General features: G+C 42.4%; 2 pseudogenes; both read right to left on the bottom strand.

The window, feature by feature from the left end:
- Window positions 1-7314: 7314 nt before the first annotated feature.
- Window positions 7315-9343, bottom strand: LOC122210527 (annotated as a pseudogene).
- A 5117-nt stretch (window positions 9344-14460) lies between these two features.
- LOC122210526 lies at window positions 14461-16489 on the bottom strand (annotated as a pseudogene).
- Between the last annotated feature and the right edge of the window lie 562 nt (window positions 16490-17051).

Below are 17051 nucleotides of genomic sequence, written 5' to 3'. Positions count from 1 at the left end.
GGGTGTTGGGGGAGGGGAGGTGGCGTGGGGTGTGTGTGTGTGTGTGTGTGATCACTTTTCTGCATGTTGAAAAATGGTTACTTGAGGGGCACCTGGGTGGCTCAGTCGGTTGAGCGTCCCACTCGGCTCAGGTCATGATCTCACGGTTCATGGGATTGAGTCCCGTGTCAGGCTCTGCGCTGACAGCTTAGAGCCTGGACCTCCTTCGGATTCTGTGTCTCCCTCTCTCTCTGCCCCTCCCCCACTCACGCTCTGTGTCTCTCTCTCTCAAAAATAAAGATTAAAGAAAAAAAAATGTTTAATGGTTACTTGATAAGAAAATCTGGCCCTGTCTGAAGCAGCCCTTCCCCACACTACTCTGTTTAATTTGTTTCCTATCACTTATCACTCTATGCAGTAATGGTATTTGTTTCTTACCCATCTCTCCCCAATAAATAAGGTCGAATGGAGGATCACCTATCTTCCGAAGTATTTCTAGAGCCTGGCAAAGTGACTGGCTCATAGTAGGTGCTTTATGTAATAAGGAATAAGCTTATCTCATAGCGCAACGAACGAGATTAAGAACATATTGTAATTCGTAATAAGAGGCAAACAGTGATTTATGAAACACTGTTGAGAGGGTCGCCTACTTATGCAGTAAACTTGTGCGAACCCCACAGGACAAATCATCTGTCTCATTTCCCCTTCATAACTGCTTCAGTTTATCCAACTTATAGGCATGAGCACAGTACTGAAACTGGGAGTGCCATTTAACCCTGGGCATGGAATGTCAAATGCCTGTGGGGCCAGGTGACTCATGCAAACGATGCGAATGAGCCACGGGGACAGTGGCTGGTGTTGGAATTGACGGGGGTGGTGGGCTTCAGCTCAGGCTGGTGTTGCCGTGTTAGCAGCCTCCTTGTGATTTTCCTGAGAAGGCTGGGATCTGGACTTCGAAGTGAAATATCTCCACTTCTAAATGTTGGCATTGAATGAGAAAAAGGATAAGACACCATGGCAGTCAAATAAAAAAGTCTGTGACCTGCTTGGCTCACGAACTGCTATTTTTTTGACATCTGATGGGCATTCTGACTTGGGAGTTTCTTCAGCTTGATTTCCTTTTATCCTCTTTGAAGAATCTTGGCTCCCTCTTCTAATCTGGTCCCGATGGAGGTTTCGTGATGCGTTTCTGAGTTTTACCTTGACTTTGCCCTGGCAGTCCCCTAATACCCTGCTTCTGGAAACGTCTCCTAGGATCCCTGCTGTGTAGCCCTGAGCACGGCAAACCATCTGTCCACATCTCTCAAAGTGCCCTGAGATGCCTCTTGATCCTTGACAGAGGTGACGTCTTCAGCTTCTTCGGCTTGTGTCCATCATAGGCAGGGAGGTGGGGGGGGGGGGATGGAGAGAGAGAGAGAAGAGGTTGAGGTACAGAAACTATTCTATCCACCTGTCTGCCTCTGGTCAGTGAAATGTTCCCTATTGCACATCTCAAAATATACTTGAGTGAGTGGTCAGTTAGCACCAGGGCGATTTCATCCTGGCGACCTTCTCTCGCTGTTTAATGGAGTGGCTGCCTTTTCGTTCTTGTGGGTTGGGGACAACAGCAGTGATGAGGCCCAATACCAGCGCTGATGAATAATTGTGGCTGAGAGGCAGAGCCCACGCAAGGGGAAGATCAACCTTCAACAATGGGGCTAATCCCTCCTCTGAACCGGGGGGTGTGTGTCCAGACAGGGTTCTTCAGTTCTGTCACGAAACAAAAAGGAAAACAAACACTTTTTCAAAGACTTCTTGAGCTTCCCAGTCATGATGAGTAGGTGTCCAGAATGCTAGAACATTCCCTGACTGCCAAGTGAAAGTTCTGTTCAAAGGCACGGGTCCACGTTCTATGAAGTGACCTTGGAACACATGCTAGGACTTCAGCTCAGGCTTCAGCCTTGAGGAAAATCTGTCTTTTAAAAGAAAAAAAAATTTTTTTAACGTTTATTTATTTTTGGGACAGAGAGAGACAGAGCATGAACGGGGGAGGGTCAGAGAGAGAGGGAGACACAGAATCCGAAACAGGATCCAGGCTCTGAGCTGTCAGCACAGAGCCCAACACGGGGCTCGAACTCACAGACCGCGAGATCATGACCCGAGCCGAAGTCGGATGCTTAACCGACTGAGCCACCCAGGCGCCCCAAGGAAAATCTGTCTTTGACATTACGTGCTGTTTGGTGTCCTTGGACCTATGGACACAGGAAGACAAAAATAGGCTTGGGGGAGGGAGGGAAACTACATGGGGACCAGAGGCCGTTGCAGGACCTGTGGAGTGTACAGGTAGGAGTGGCACAGGGGCAGTTGTGAGGAAGTCATCAGAATTCAGACGACAAGTTCTTAATCTCCCACGTCATGCTCCCAGGTGGTCTGTGAATCCCTTCTGAAAGTGAACGGATCACACACACTCATGTGTATACACACACATATAACTTGTATTTTATATTAGCCATGCTTCATTTTCCTTAGGAAAGGGTCCACGGCTTCCATTCAATTGTAGAAGTCGATCCATGACACCGTGGTAAGTTAAGAATCACTGATTTAACGGAAGCCTCTGAGAGCACATTACAGCAGGAGATGCAAAAAGGGCCTCACCCAGGTCCTGGGAAACAGGCTCTGGGGAATGGAGATGTGACTAGTCCTGGCAACATCAGCGAGTCTGGGGACAAAGGTTTTAGGGGAATAGGTGGTGGCATAATGGGGGGACAGAAGTGGAGGCCCCCGAACGTAGACGATCGTTCCCCAAGCTCGAAGCGTCCGGCCGAGGCGAGAGGGAAGGCATGGTTGGAGGGAAGTGTGAGCCCCAAGGAGTTTTTGGGAAGATATGAGAGGTTTGGTCCTGTTTAAACACCGAGAGGCACACAAGTCAGTACAGCAGGCTTTGCAAGAGGTGGAAGGCGATGGGTTCTGGAACAAAAGAAAAACAATTAAGGTTCACAGTAGGCATTCAAATAAATCCAACCGGTAATACATGTGTGTCATATGAATTTTCTGGCTAACTTTTTGAACAGGTGAATTATTACAGATTGTATGACCTTGGGTGAGTCACCAAACCTCTGGTGCTGCCATCTTCTGGCCTGCCTGGGGATAAAAACAGTAACCACCTCTCGGAGAAGCAGATCAGCTAATCTTAAAGGGCTTAGCAAAGTGTCAGAACGCACTGAGCACCACATATTGTTAAATAAAAAAAGTGAAATATCCCTGACTTACAGTATGCATTGCGCCCACCTTTATGGTCTTAGGGTCATCATCCCGTCCCGAGAATAATGCCGTGCACTCCTGACAAGACGTTAGTCTCAGGCTTGCCCTGCCCGCGTGATCCCGGGGCTGACACAAGTCATTCCCACCAGGCAGCATACGCGTTACAAAAAGGAAAACCAGCCCTCTCCATAGCTACAGTTAGTTGATTCTCGTTACAAAACCTTTGTGTTCCGTAATGGTATTTTTACTATAAATGCTATTATGCATGCTAGTCAGAGAAAGATATTAGATCAGGTGGCTGAGATTGGTTTGGCTCAGTATTGAATGATTAGGAAATTTAAAGTCCCTGTTGTGTTTTGGATGTATAGTAGTGCGACTAGGAGGGGTAGTGAGCCTACCAAGGTGTAGAATAGAAAGTATAGGCCAGCGTTTAGTCGCTCCGTTTGATTACCCCATCGAGTGATAATAATGAGGGTGGGGATTAATGTGGCTTCAAATAGAATGTAGACTATAATTAGTTCTGTGGCGGTGAATGTTATAATTAAGAGAAGTTGTAAGATAATAAGTATTGTGATGTATAGTTTTTTTCGGGCTAAGGTCTCTTTTGACAGGTGTGATTGACTAGCCATGAGCATCAGTGGTAGGAGTCATGTTGTTAATACTAGTCGAGGTGCAGAGAGTGAGTCTGAGAAAAATAGTAATGAGAGATTTAGGCTGTTGTCGCCTAGTTGATTTAAATAGGAGAGGCTAATAAGGCTGATCAGAAGGCTATAGGTAGTTGAGTTAATTCAGATTATGTTGGGTTTTGATAGTCATGTTATCGGTATGAGTATGGCAGTAGGGACAATAATTTTTAGCATTGTAGGAGGTTTAAGTTTTGTACATAGTCGGTGCCATATGTGTTTGATACCATTACTAGTAGGGATAAGCCCAGTGCCGCCTCGCAGGCTGCAAATACGAGCAGGATGATAGGAGTCATGCTAGCTAGTGTGAAGTGATTATTTAGAATTGCCACGGTTATCATGATAAATAGGGATAGTATTATGCCTTCTAGACATAGGAGGGAAGATATTAGGTGGGATCGGTACATCAGTAGTCCTATAAGTGACATGATGAAAGCCAGGAAGATATTAATATAGACTATGGACATCTGATAATTATAGGGTAAGCTACAATCTAATGAGTCGAAATCATTTGTTTTAGTTTAAACTAATTATCATATTCAGTTCACTCTAGTCCTTTTTGGGTTCATTCGTAGGCTAGGCTTGCGGCTAATAGAGAGATTAGTAGAAGAGCTATGGTAAGTATGGTTGATAATTTGTTTGTTTGTGAGGCCCAAGGAAGAGGGAGTAGTAGTGCAATTTCTAGGTCAAATAGCAAGAATGTAATCGCTACTAAGAAAAATTTTATAGAGAAAGGCAGGCGGGCGGATCCTATGGGGTCAAATCCACATTCATAAGGACTTGCTTTTTCTGCATAGATATTTAGTTGGGGTAGTCAGAATGCGATGAGTGCAAGTAGTGTGGCTAGAAGTGTATTGGTGAGCAGGGCGAGTATTACGTTTATTATTCCCTTTCGGATTATACCGAAACTGGTTGATTGGAAGTCAACTGTACTTGTTAATACTAAAGGAATAGGATCCTCATCAATAAATAGAAACGTATAGGAATAGTCAAACCACGTCTAGGAAATGTCAATATCAAGCAGCGGCTTCAAATCCAAAGTGGTGGCTCGATGTGAAGTGATCTTTTCGTTGGCGCAAGAAGCATACAATTAGGAAGGTAGAGCCGATAATTACGTGTAGTCCGTGGAATCCTGTAGCCATGAAGAAGGTGGATCCGTAGACTCCGTCTGAGATTGTGAATGATGTTTCATAGTATTCGGAGGCTTGGAGGAGGGTGAAGTAGACTCCTAGGGAGATTGTAATAAATAGTGCTTGGAGTATGTGTTTTCGATTCCCTTCTATTAAACTATGGTGAGCTCAGGTGATTGACACTCCGGAAGCTAGAAGTACGGAGGTATTGAGTAGTGGGACTTCTAGGGGGTTTAGGGCAATAATACCTGTTGGTGGTCAGCATCCTCCCAATTCAGGAGTTGGGGCTAGACTTGAGTGGTAGAAGGCCCAGACAAAGCCTGCGAAGAAGAATACTTCTGAGGTGATAAAGAGAATTATTCCATAACGGAGACCGAGACCTTTTTGAACGATGGGTGTGTGGTGACCTTGGAATGTGCTTTCCCGAATAATGTCTCGTCACCATTGATATATAGTCAGTAGGTTAGTGGTTATACCTAGGGTCAATAATAGTATTGACTTGTAGTGAAATCATATGGCCAGACCTGAAGTTATCAGTAGGGCTGAAAGGGCTCCCGTAAGTGGCCATGGACTGGGGTTAACCATATGGTATGCGTGGGTTTGATGGGTCATTAAGTATTGTCATGTAGACACAGGCTTACAAGTAGGGTAAAGACGTAGGCTTGGATTAGAGCCACAGCAAATTCAAGGATTGTCAGTAGGATGAGGATAATAAAGGTAATTAAAGCAACAGAGGTACTAATGTTTGCTAGGGCCAGAGCAGCTCCTCCAATTAAGTGTATGAATAGGTGGCCTGCAGTCATGTTAGCTGTAAGTCGTACGGCCAGAGCCACGGGCTGGATAAAAAGGCTAATGGTTTCAATAATTACAAGCATAGGGATCAGGGGGATTGGTGTTCCTTGTGGTAGAAAAGTGGGCCAGGGACGCTTTAGTTTTGTGGCGAAACCCGGTGATTACGGTACCGGCTCATAGGGGAATAGCTATTCCTAAGTTTATTGATAATTGGGTAGTTGGAGTAAATGAGTGAGGCAGTCGACCTAACAGGTTTGTTGATCCAATAAATAAAATGAGAGATATGAGTATTAGGGCCCAAGTTTGTCCTTTGTGATTGTGAATGGCTAGTATTTGTTTTGATGTTAGTTGTACTAATCACTGTTGAAGTGAGACTAAACGGTTATTAATTAGTCGGTTAGGTGAGGGGAATAGAATGCTGGGGAACATAATAATTAATACGACAACAGGCAATCCTATTATTGTTGGGGTAGTGAAAGAGGTGAATAGATTTTCGTTCACTTTTTTTCTCAAGGGTTAGGCTGTTTTAGTGCAGCTGTAGATTTGGGTTCCGGGCTTGAAGGATACAGGTGTTTTGAGATTTTTAGTTGAAATATAATAAACAGTGTTATAATTATTGAAATAATAGTGATGAATCAGGTTGACGTATCTAACTGTGGCATGTCATTAAGGGGAGGTTTAAACTCCCAGTTTTTAACTTAAAAGGTTAACGCTAGTTTAGCTTCTTAATGAATTTACAGTATAGACGCAGATCATTTTTCAAAATATGATAATGGGACTAGTTCAAGAACAATGGGCATAAAACTGTGGTTTGAGCCGCAGATCTCTGAGCACTGACCATAATAGAGTCCAGGTCGTGTACCCATTAGGGTTGTTTGGCTTAGTCGGCCTGGAATAGCATCAGTTTTTAGGCCCAGGGATGGGACGGCTCATGAGTGTAGTACGTCTTCTGATGAGATTAACACGCGAATGGTCACTTCTATTGGTAGTACTACTCGGTTATCAACTTCTAATAGTCGGAGTTCTCCGGGCTTTAGCTCTTGAGTGGGAATTATATAGGAGTCAAAGCTTAGGTCTTCATAGTCAGTGTATTCATAGCTTCAATACCATTGATGTCCCATGGTCTTTACAGTAAGAGAGGGGCTATTAATCTCGTCTATTATATAGAGAATTCGTAAGGAGGGTAGGGCAATGAGAATTAAGATGATAGCTGGTAAAATGGTTCAGATGGTTTCTACTTCTTGGGCATCCATTGTGCTTGTGTGCGTGAGTTTGGTTGTTAGTATTAGTGAGATGATATAAAGGACTAGGGAGCTAATTAGGAATACAATTATTAGTGTGTGATCATGGAAGTGTAGGAGCTCTTCTATGATGGGGGATGTAGCATCTTGAAAACCTAGTTGGAAGGGGTATGCCATGGAAGTACATAGGGCTTAAACCTATAATTTAACCCTGACAAAGTTATGTAATTGTTTTACTAATACTTCTTGATGGAGAAAGACATAATGGTTATGGTGTTGGCTTGAAACCAGTCTAAGGAGGTTCGATTCCTTCCTTTCTTATTTTAACAGCACATAGGTTGGCTCTTCAAATGTGTGATATGGAGGGGGACATCCATGCAGCCATTCAAGATTAGTTGTGGTTAGTTCCACTATGGCCACTTCTCGCTTTGATGCAAAAGCTTCTCACGCTATAAAAACTATTCATATTACTGCTGTTAGTGAAATAAAAGAGCCTATTGAGGAGATTGTGTTTCAAGTTGTATATGCGTCTGGGTAGTCAGAATAACGTCGAGGCATTCCGGACAGGCCTAGAAAGTGCTGAGGGAAGAACGTTATATTGACACCTACGAGCATAATCGTAAAATGAATTTTTGCCCAAGTATTATCGAGAGTATACCCTGCGAATAGGGGGAACCAATGGACGAAGCCTCCCTGTGAGAGCAAATACTGCTCCTATTGACAAGACATAGTGGAAGTGGGCTACTACGTAGCATGTGTCGTGAAGAACAATATCTAATGAGGAATTTGCTAGTACAATTCCTGTTAAGCCTCCTACGGTGAATAGGAAAATGAATCCCAGAGCTCATAGCATAGCAGGGGACCATTTGATATTACCTCCATGAAGAGTGGCCAGTCAGCTAAATACTTTTACCCCAGTGGGAATAGCAATAATTATAGTAGCTGATGTAAAGTATGCTCGTGTGTCCACATCTATCCCCACAGTAAACATGTGATGGGCTCATACGATAAAGCCCAGAAAGCCAATTGATATTATAGCTCAGACTATTCCCATGTAGCCAAAAGGTTCTTTTTTACCTGAGTAGTAGGTAACAATATGTGAAATTATTCCAAACCCGGGTAAAATTAAAATGTAGACTTCTGGGTGACCGAAAAATCAGAATAGGTGTTGATATAAGATAGGATCCCCTCCTCCGGCGGGGTCAAAAAATGTGGTGTTCAGATTTCGATCTGTCAGCAGTATAGTGATGCCTGCTGCTAAAACTGGTAGTGATAGAAGTAGCAATACAGCAGTGATTAAAACCGATCAGACAAATAGGGGTGTTTGATATTGGGATAGAGCAGGGGGTTTTATATTAATAATAGTAGTAATAAAATTAATAGCACCTAAGATTGAGGAGACACCTGCTAGGTGTAGTGAAAAAATAGTTAGATCTACGGATGCTCCTGCATGAGCTAGGTTGCCGGCTAGAGGTGGGTATACTGTCCATCCAGTCCCTGCTCCAGCCTCTACCATAGATGATGCGAGCAAAAGTAGGAAAGACGGGGGAAGGAGTCAGAAGCTCATATTATTCATTCGAGGGAATGCTATATCGGGGGCTCCAATTATTAGTGGAACCAATCAGTTTCCGAATCCTCCAATCATAATAGGCATTACTATAAAGAAGATTATTACAAAGGCATGGGCGGTGACGACTACATTATAAATTTGGTCGTCCCCTAGTAGCGTGCCAGGTTGACCCAGTTCGGCTCGGATTAAGAGACTGAGAGCGGTCCCTACCATACCGGCCCAGGCGCCAAATAGAAGGTAAAGAGTTCCAATATCTTTGTGATTGGTTGACAATAGTCAGCGGTTTATGAACATAGGTAAAATGGCTGAGTAAGCATTAGACTGTAAATCTAAAGACAGAGGTTCAGTCCTCTTTTTACCAAGTCCTGCAGTGAATGCCATATTGAATTGCAAATTCAAAGAAGCAGCTTGACGCTGCCGGGGCTTCTCCCGCCTTTTTTTTCTAGACGGCGGGAGAAGTAGATTGAAGCCAGTGGACTAGGGTATTTAGCTGTTAACTAAAATTTCGTGGGGTTGGGGCCCACCAATCTAGTAAGGGCTTAGCTTAATTAAAGTGTTTGATTTGCAATCAATTGATGTAAGATAGATTCTTGCAGTCCTTAGGATTAATTGGTATGCAGAAGTTAAGTCTGTTAGGGCTTACTTAGAGCTTTGAAGGCTCTTGGTCTAATTTAACCTAAACTTCTAATCTAGGATGGATAGTATTGGTGCGAGTGGTAGTAGCATGGTGGATATTACAACTAAGGCGGGGGGGGGGGGGGGTAAAAGGATTGTTTTTTCTGTGCACTCGAATCGTCATTTTATTTTTATACAGTTGTTTGAGGGGAATATAGTCAGTGCAGTGGTATACGTTAGTCGTATGTAGAAGTACAGGTTAAGTAGTGCTGTTATAGCTAGTAGTGTGGGTATTATAATTATTTCGTTTTTCGTTAGTTCCTGAATGATTATTCATTTTGGGATGAAGCCGGAGAGTGGAGGAAGGCCGCCTAGAGACACTATTAGTACTAGGATAAATGAGGTGATTAGGGGTGTTTTGTTTCATGTTTGTGATAGGGAGGATGTTGTTGTGGTGGAGTTGTGTATGAATAATATGAAGGTGGTTAGTGTTATGATGATGTAGATGGTCAGGTTTAAAATTATTATTGTGGGGCTATATATTATGATGGCTGCTATTCAGCCTATGTGGGCAATTGAGGAATATGCCATAATTTTTCGTAGTTGGGTTTGGTTAAGTCCTCCTCAGCCTCCGACTATAACTGATATGATGGCTATTGTTAGGAGTAGGTTGGGATTGATGGTGGGTGAGATTTGGTATAGGATTGATAGTGGAGCAATTTTTTGTCATGTGAGTAGGATTAGGCCTGAGGATATGGAGATTCCTTGTGTAACTTCGGGCACTCAGAAGTGGAATGGGGCTAGTCCTAGTTTTATTGCTAAGGCGGTTGTTATTATGATAGATGCTATGGGGTTGAGATCTTTTGATACAGTTCATTGTCCTGAATGCAGTAGGTTGATGATGATTCCTATTATTTTTTTATGAGGATGGGAATAATGGCTAATAGGTTTATTTCGAGGCCGATTCAGACTGTAAGTCAATGGGAGGCTGTTATTACGATTATAGTTCCTGAAATAACGGTTGATATAATGATAATAAAACTAGGGGGTTTGATTAGTATGGGAAGGGTATAAACCAACATTTTCGGGGTATGGGCCCGATAGCTTATTTAGCTGACCTTACTTTAGAATGTGGTGTAATATTGGTAGCACGAAGATTTTTGGATTTTTGGATTCTTAGGATTAGGTTCGATTCCTATAATTCTAGAAATAAGAGGGTTTGAACCTCTAAGTTTTACTCTATCAAAGTAACTCTTTTGTCAGCCATATTTCTTATGTTTGAGGTGGAATGCTTGCTGTACTGATGGGTAGGGAGACGTGTCATATACATAGGGCTAGGGTAAGGGGTAGAAAGCTTTTTCATAAGAGGTGTATTAATTGGTCATATCGGAATCGTGGGTAAGATGCTCGGATTCATAGGAAGGTGGTTGAATGATTGAATGATTAGGAAATTTAAAGTCCCTGTTGTGTTTTGGATGTATAGTAGTGCGACTAGGAGGGGTAGTGAGCCTACCAAGGTGTAGAATAGAAAGTATAGGCCAGCGTTTAGTCGCTCCGTTTGATTACCCCATCGAGTGATAATAATGAGGGTGGGGATTAATGTGGCTTCAAATAGAATGTAGACTATAATTAGTTCTGTGGCGGTGAATGTTATAATTAAGAGAAGTTGTAAGATAATAAGTATTGTGATGTATAGTTTTTTTCGGGCTAAGGTCTCTTTTGACAGGTGTGATTGACTAGCCATGAGCATCAGTGGTAGGAGTCATGTTGTTAATACTAGTCGAGGTGCAGAGAGTGAGTCTGAGAAAAATAGTAATGAGAGATTTAGGCTGTTGTCGCCTAGTTGATTTAAATAGGAGAGGCTAATAAGGCTGATCAGAAGGCTATAGGTAGTTGAGTTAATTCAGATTATGTTGGGTTTTGATAGTCATGTTATCGGTATGAGTATGGCAGTAGGGACAATAATTTTTAGCATTGTAGGAGGTTTAAGTTTTGTACATAGTCGGTGCCATATGTGTTTGATACCATTACTAGTAGGGATAAGCCCAGTGCCGCCTCGCAGGCTGCAAATACGAGCAGGATGATAGGAGTCATGCTAGCTAGTGTGAAGTGATTATTTAGAATTGCCACGGTTATCATGATAAATAGGGATAGTATTATGCCTTCTAGACATAGGAGGGAAGATATTAGGTGGGATCGGTACATCAGTAGTCCTATAAGTGACATGATGAAAGCCAGGAAGATATTAATATAGACTATGGACATCTGATAATTATAGGGTAAGCTACAATCTAATGAGTCGAAATCATTTGTTTTAGTTTAAACTAATTATCATATTCAGTTCACTCTAGTCCTTTTTGGGTTCATTCGTAGGCTAGGCTTGCGGCTAATAGAGAGATTAGTAGAAGAGCTATGGTAAGTATGGTTGATAATTTGTTTGTTTGTGAGGCCCAAGGAAGAGGGAGTAGTAGTGCAATTTCTAGGTCAAATAGCAAGAATGTAATCGCTACTAAGAAAAATTTTATAGAGAAAGGCAGGCGGGCGGATCCTATGGGGTCAAATCCACATTCATAAGGACTTGCTTTTTCTGCATAGATATTTAGTTGGGGTAGTCAGAATGCGATGAGTGCAAGTAGTGTGGCTAGAAGTGTATTGGTGAGCAGGGCGAGTATTACGTTTATTATTCCCTTTCGGATTATACCGAAACTGGTTGATTGGAAGTCAACTGTACTTGTTAATACTAAAGGAATAGGATCCTCATCAATAAATAGAAACGTATAGGAATAGTCAAACCACGTCTAGGAAATGTCAATATCAAGCAGCGGCTTCAAATCCAAAGTGGTGGCTCGATGTGAAGTGATCTTTTCGTTGGCGCAAGAAGCATACAATTAGGAAGGTAGAGCCGATAATTACGTGTAGTCCGTGGAATCCTGTAGCCATGAAGAAGGTGGATCCGTAGACTCCGTCTGAGATTGTGAATGATGTTTCATAGTATTCGGAGGCTTGGAGGAGGGTGAAGTAGACTCCTAGGGAGATTGTAATAAATAGTGCTTGGAGTATGTGTTTTCGATTCCCTTCTATTAAACTATGGTGAGCTCAGGTGATTGACACTCCGGAAGCTAGAAGTACGGAGGTATTGAGTAGTGGGACTTCTAGGGGGTTTAGGGCAATAATACCTGTTGGTGGTCAGCATCCTCCCAATTCAGGAGTTGGGGCTAGACTTGAGTGGTAGAAGGCCCAGACAAAGCCTGCGAAGAAGAATACTTCTGAGGTGATAAAGAGAATTATTCCATAACGGAGACCGAGACCTTTTTGAACGATGGGTGTGTGGTGACCTTGGAATGTGCTTTCCCGAATAATGTCTCGTCACCATTGATATATAGTCAGTAGGTTAGTGGTTATACCTAGGGTCAATAATAGTATTGACTTGTAGTGAAATCATATGGCCAGACCTGAAGTTATCAGTAGGGCTGAAAGGGCTCCCGTAAGTGGCCATGGACTGGGGTTAACCATATGGTATGCGTGGGTTTGATGGGTCATTAAGTATTGTCATGTAGACACAGGCTTACAAGTAGGGTAAAGACGTAGGCTTGGATTAGAGCCACAGCAAATTCAAGGATTGTCAGTAGGATGAGGATAATAAAGGTAATTAAAGCAACAGAGGTACTAATGTTTGCTAGGGCCAGAGCAGCTCCTCCAATTAAGTGTATGAATAGGTGGCCTGCAGTCATGTTAGCTGTAAGTCGTACGGCCAGAGCCACGGGCTGGATAAAAAGGCTAATGGTTTCAATAATTACAAGCATAGGGATCAGGGGGATTGGTGTTCCTTGTGGTAGAAAAGTGGGCCAGGGACGCTTTAGTTTTGTGGCGAAACCCGGTGATTACGGTACCGGCTCATAGGGGAATAGCTATTCCTAAGTTTATTGATAATTGGGTAGTTGGAGTAAATGAGTGAGGCAGTCGACCTAACAGGTTTGTTGATCCAATAAATAAAATGAGAGATATGAGTATTAGGGCCCAAGTTTGTCCTTTGTGATTGTGAATGGCTAGTATTTGTTTTGATGTTAGTTGTACTAATCACTGTTGAAGTGAGACTAAACGGTTATTAATTAGTCGGTTAGGTGAGGGGAATAGAATGCTGGGGAACATAATAATTAATACGACAACAGGCAATCCTATTATTGTTGGGGTAGTGAAAGAGGTGAATAGATTTTCGTTCACTTTTTTTCTCAAGGGTTAGGCTGTTTTAGTGCAGCTGTAGATTTGGGTTCCGGGCTTGAAGGATACAGGTGTTTTGAGATTTTTAGTTGAAATATAATAAACAGTGTTATAATTATTGAAATAATAGTGATGAATCAGGTTGACGTATCTAACTGTGGCATGTCATTAAGGGGAGGTTTAAACTCCCAGTTTTTAACTTAAAAGGTTAACGCTAGTTTAGCTTCTTAATGAATTTACAGTATAGACGCAGATCATTTTTCAAAATATGATAATGGGACTAGTTCAAGAACAATGGGCATAAAACTGTGGTTTGAGCCGCAGATCTCTGAGCACTGACCATAATAGAGTCCAGGTCGTGTACCCATTAGGGTTGTTTGGCTTAGTCGGCCTGGAATAGCATCAGTTTTTAGGCCCAGGGATGGGACGGCTCATGAGTGTAGTACGTCTTCTGATGAGATTAACACGCGAATGGTCACTTCTATTGGTAGTACTACTCGGTTATCAACTTCTAATAGTCGGAGTTCTCCGGGCTTTAGCTCTTGAGTGGGAATTATATAGGAGTCAAAGCTTAGGTCTTCATAGTCAGTGTATTCATAGCTTCAATACCATTGATGTCCCATGGTCTTTACAGTAAGAGAGGGGCTATTAATCTCGTCTATTATATAGAGAATTCGTAAGGAGGGTAGGGCAATGAGAATTAAGATGATAGCTGGTAAAATGGTTCAGATGGTTTCTACTTCTTGGGCATCCATTGTGCTTGTGTGCGTGAGTTTGGTTGTTAGTATTAGTGAGATGATATAAAGGACTAGGGAGCTAATTAGGAATACAATTATTAGTGTGTGATCATGGAAGTGTAGGAGCTCTTCTATGATGGGGGATGTAGCATCTTGAAAACCTAGTTGGAAGGGGTATGCCATGGAAGTACATAGGGCTTAAACCTATAATTTAACCCTGACAAAGTTATGTAATTGTTTTACTAATACTTCTTGATGGAGAAAGACATAATGGTTATGGTGTTGGCTTGAAACCAGTCTAAGGAGGTTCGATTCCTTCCTTTCTTATTTTAACAGCACATAGGTTGGCTCTTCAAATGTGTGATATGGAGGGGGACATCCATGCAGCCATTCAAGATTAGTTGTGGTTAGTTCCACTATGGCCACTTCTCGCTTTGATGCAAAAGCTTCTCACGCTATAAAAACTATTCATATTACTGCTGTTAGTGAAATAAAAGAGCCTATTGAGGAGATTGTGTTTCAAGTTGTATATGCGTCTGGGTAGTCAGAATAACGTCGAGGCATTCCGGACAGGCCTAGAAAGTGCTGAGGGAAGAACGTTATATTGACACCTACGAGCATAATCGTAAAATGAATTTTTGCCCAAGTATTATCGAGAGTATACCCTGCGAATAGGGGGAACCAATGGACGAAGCCTCCCTGTGAGAGCAAATACTGCTCCTATTGACAAGACATAGTGGAAGTGGGCTACTACGTAGCATGTGTCGTGAAGAACAATATCTAATGAGGAATTTGCTAGTACAATTCCTGTTAAGCCTCCTACGGTGAATAGGAAAATGAATCCCAGAGCTCATAGCATAGCAGGGGACCATTTGATATTACCTCCATGAAGAGTGGCCAGTCAGCTAAATACTTTTACCCCAGTGGGAATAGCAATAATTATAGTAGCTGATGTAAAGTATGCTCGTGTGTCCACATCTATCCCCACAGTAAACATGTGATGGGCTCATACGATAAAGCCCAGAAAGCCAATTGATATTATAGCTCAGACTATTCCCATGTAGCCAAAAGGTTCTTTTTTACCTGAGTAGTAGGTAACAATATGTGAAATTATTCCAAACCCGGGTAAAATTAAAATGTAGACTTCTGGGTGACCGAAAAATCAGAATAGGTGTTGATATAAGATAGGATCCCCTCCTCCGGCGGGGTCAAAAAATGTGGTGTTCAGATTTCGATCTGTCAGCAGTATAGTGATGCCTGCTGCTAAAACTGGTAGTGATAGAAGTAGCAATACAGCAGTGATTAAAACCGATCAGACAAATAGGGGTGTTTGATATTGGGATAGAGCAGGGGGTTTTATATTAATAATAGTAGTAATAAAATTAATAGCACCTAAGATTGAGGAGACACCTGCTAGGTGTAGTGAAAAAATAGTTAGATCTACGGATGCTCCTGCATGAGCTAGGTTGCCGGCTAGAGGTGGGTATACTGTCCATCCAGTCCCTGCTCCAGCCTCTACCATAGATGATGCGAGCAAAAGTAGGAAAGACGGGGGAAGGAGTCAGAAGCTCATATTATTCATTCGAGGGAATGCTATATCGGGGGCTCCAATTATTAGTGGAACCAATCAGTTTCCGAATCCTCCAATCATAATAGGCATTACTATAAAGAAGATTATTACAAAGGCATGGGCGGTGACGACTACATTATAAATTTGGTCGTCCCCTAGTAGCGTGCCAGGTTGACCCAGTTCGGCTCGGATTAAGAGACTGAGAGCGGTCCCTACCATACCGGCCCAGGCGCCAAATAGAAGGTAAAGAGTTCCAATATCTTTGTGATTGGTTGACAATAGTCAGCGGTTTATGAACATAGGTAAAATGGCTGAGTAAGCATTAGACTGTAAATCTAAAGACAGAGGTTCAGTCCTCTTTTTACCAAGTCCTGCAGTGAATGCCATATTGAATTGCAAATTCAAAGAAGCAGCTTGACGCTGCCGGGGCTTCTCCCGCCTTTTTTTTCTAGACGGCGGGAGAAGTAGATTGAAGCCAGTGGACTAGGGTATTTAGCTGTTAACTAAAATTTCGTGGGGTTGGGGCCCACCAATCTAGTAAGGGCTTAGCTTAATTAAAGTGTTTGATTTGCAATCAATTGATGTAAGATAGATTCTTGCAGTCCTTAGGATTAATTGGTATGCAGAAGTTAAGTCTGTTAGGGCTTACTTAGAGCTTTGAAGGCTCTTGGTCTAATTTAACCTAAACTTCTAATCTAGGATGGATAGTATTGGTGCGAGTGGTAGTAGCATGGTGGATATTACAACTAAGGCGGGGGGGGGGGGGGGGTAAAAGGATTGTTTTTTCTGTGCACTCGAATCGTCATTTTATTTTTATACAGTTGTTTGAGGGGAATATAGTCAGTGCAGTGGTATACGTTAGTCGTATGTAGAAGTACAGGTTAAGTAGTGCTGTTATAGCTAGTAGTGTGGGTATTATAATTATTTCGTTTTTCGTTAGTTCCTGAATGATTATTCATTTTGGGATGAAGCCGGAGAGTGGAGGAAGGCCGCCTAGAGACACTATTAGTACTAGGATAAATGAGGTGATTAGGGGTGTTTTGTTTCATGTTTGTGATAGGGAGGATGTTGTTGTGGTGGAGTTGTGTATGAATAATATGAAGGTGGTTAGTGTTATGATGATGTAGATGGTCAGGTTTAAAATTATTATTGTGGGGCTATATATTATGATGGCTGCTATTCAGCCTATGTGGGCAATTGAGGAATATGCCATAATTTTTCGTAGTTGGGTTTGGTTAAGTCCTCCTCAGCCTCCGACTATAACTGATATGATGGC

This window comes from Panthera leo, chromosome F2, assembly GCF_018350215.1.
Source record: "Panthera leo isolate Ple1 chromosome F2, P.leo_Ple1_pat1.1, whole genome shotgun sequence".
NCBI lineage: Eukaryota > Metazoa > Chordata > Mammalia > Carnivora > Felidae > Panthera > Panthera leo.
The sequence above is the reverse complement of the archived record's forward strand: the minus strand, read 5'-3'. Positions and strand labels throughout refer to the sequence as shown.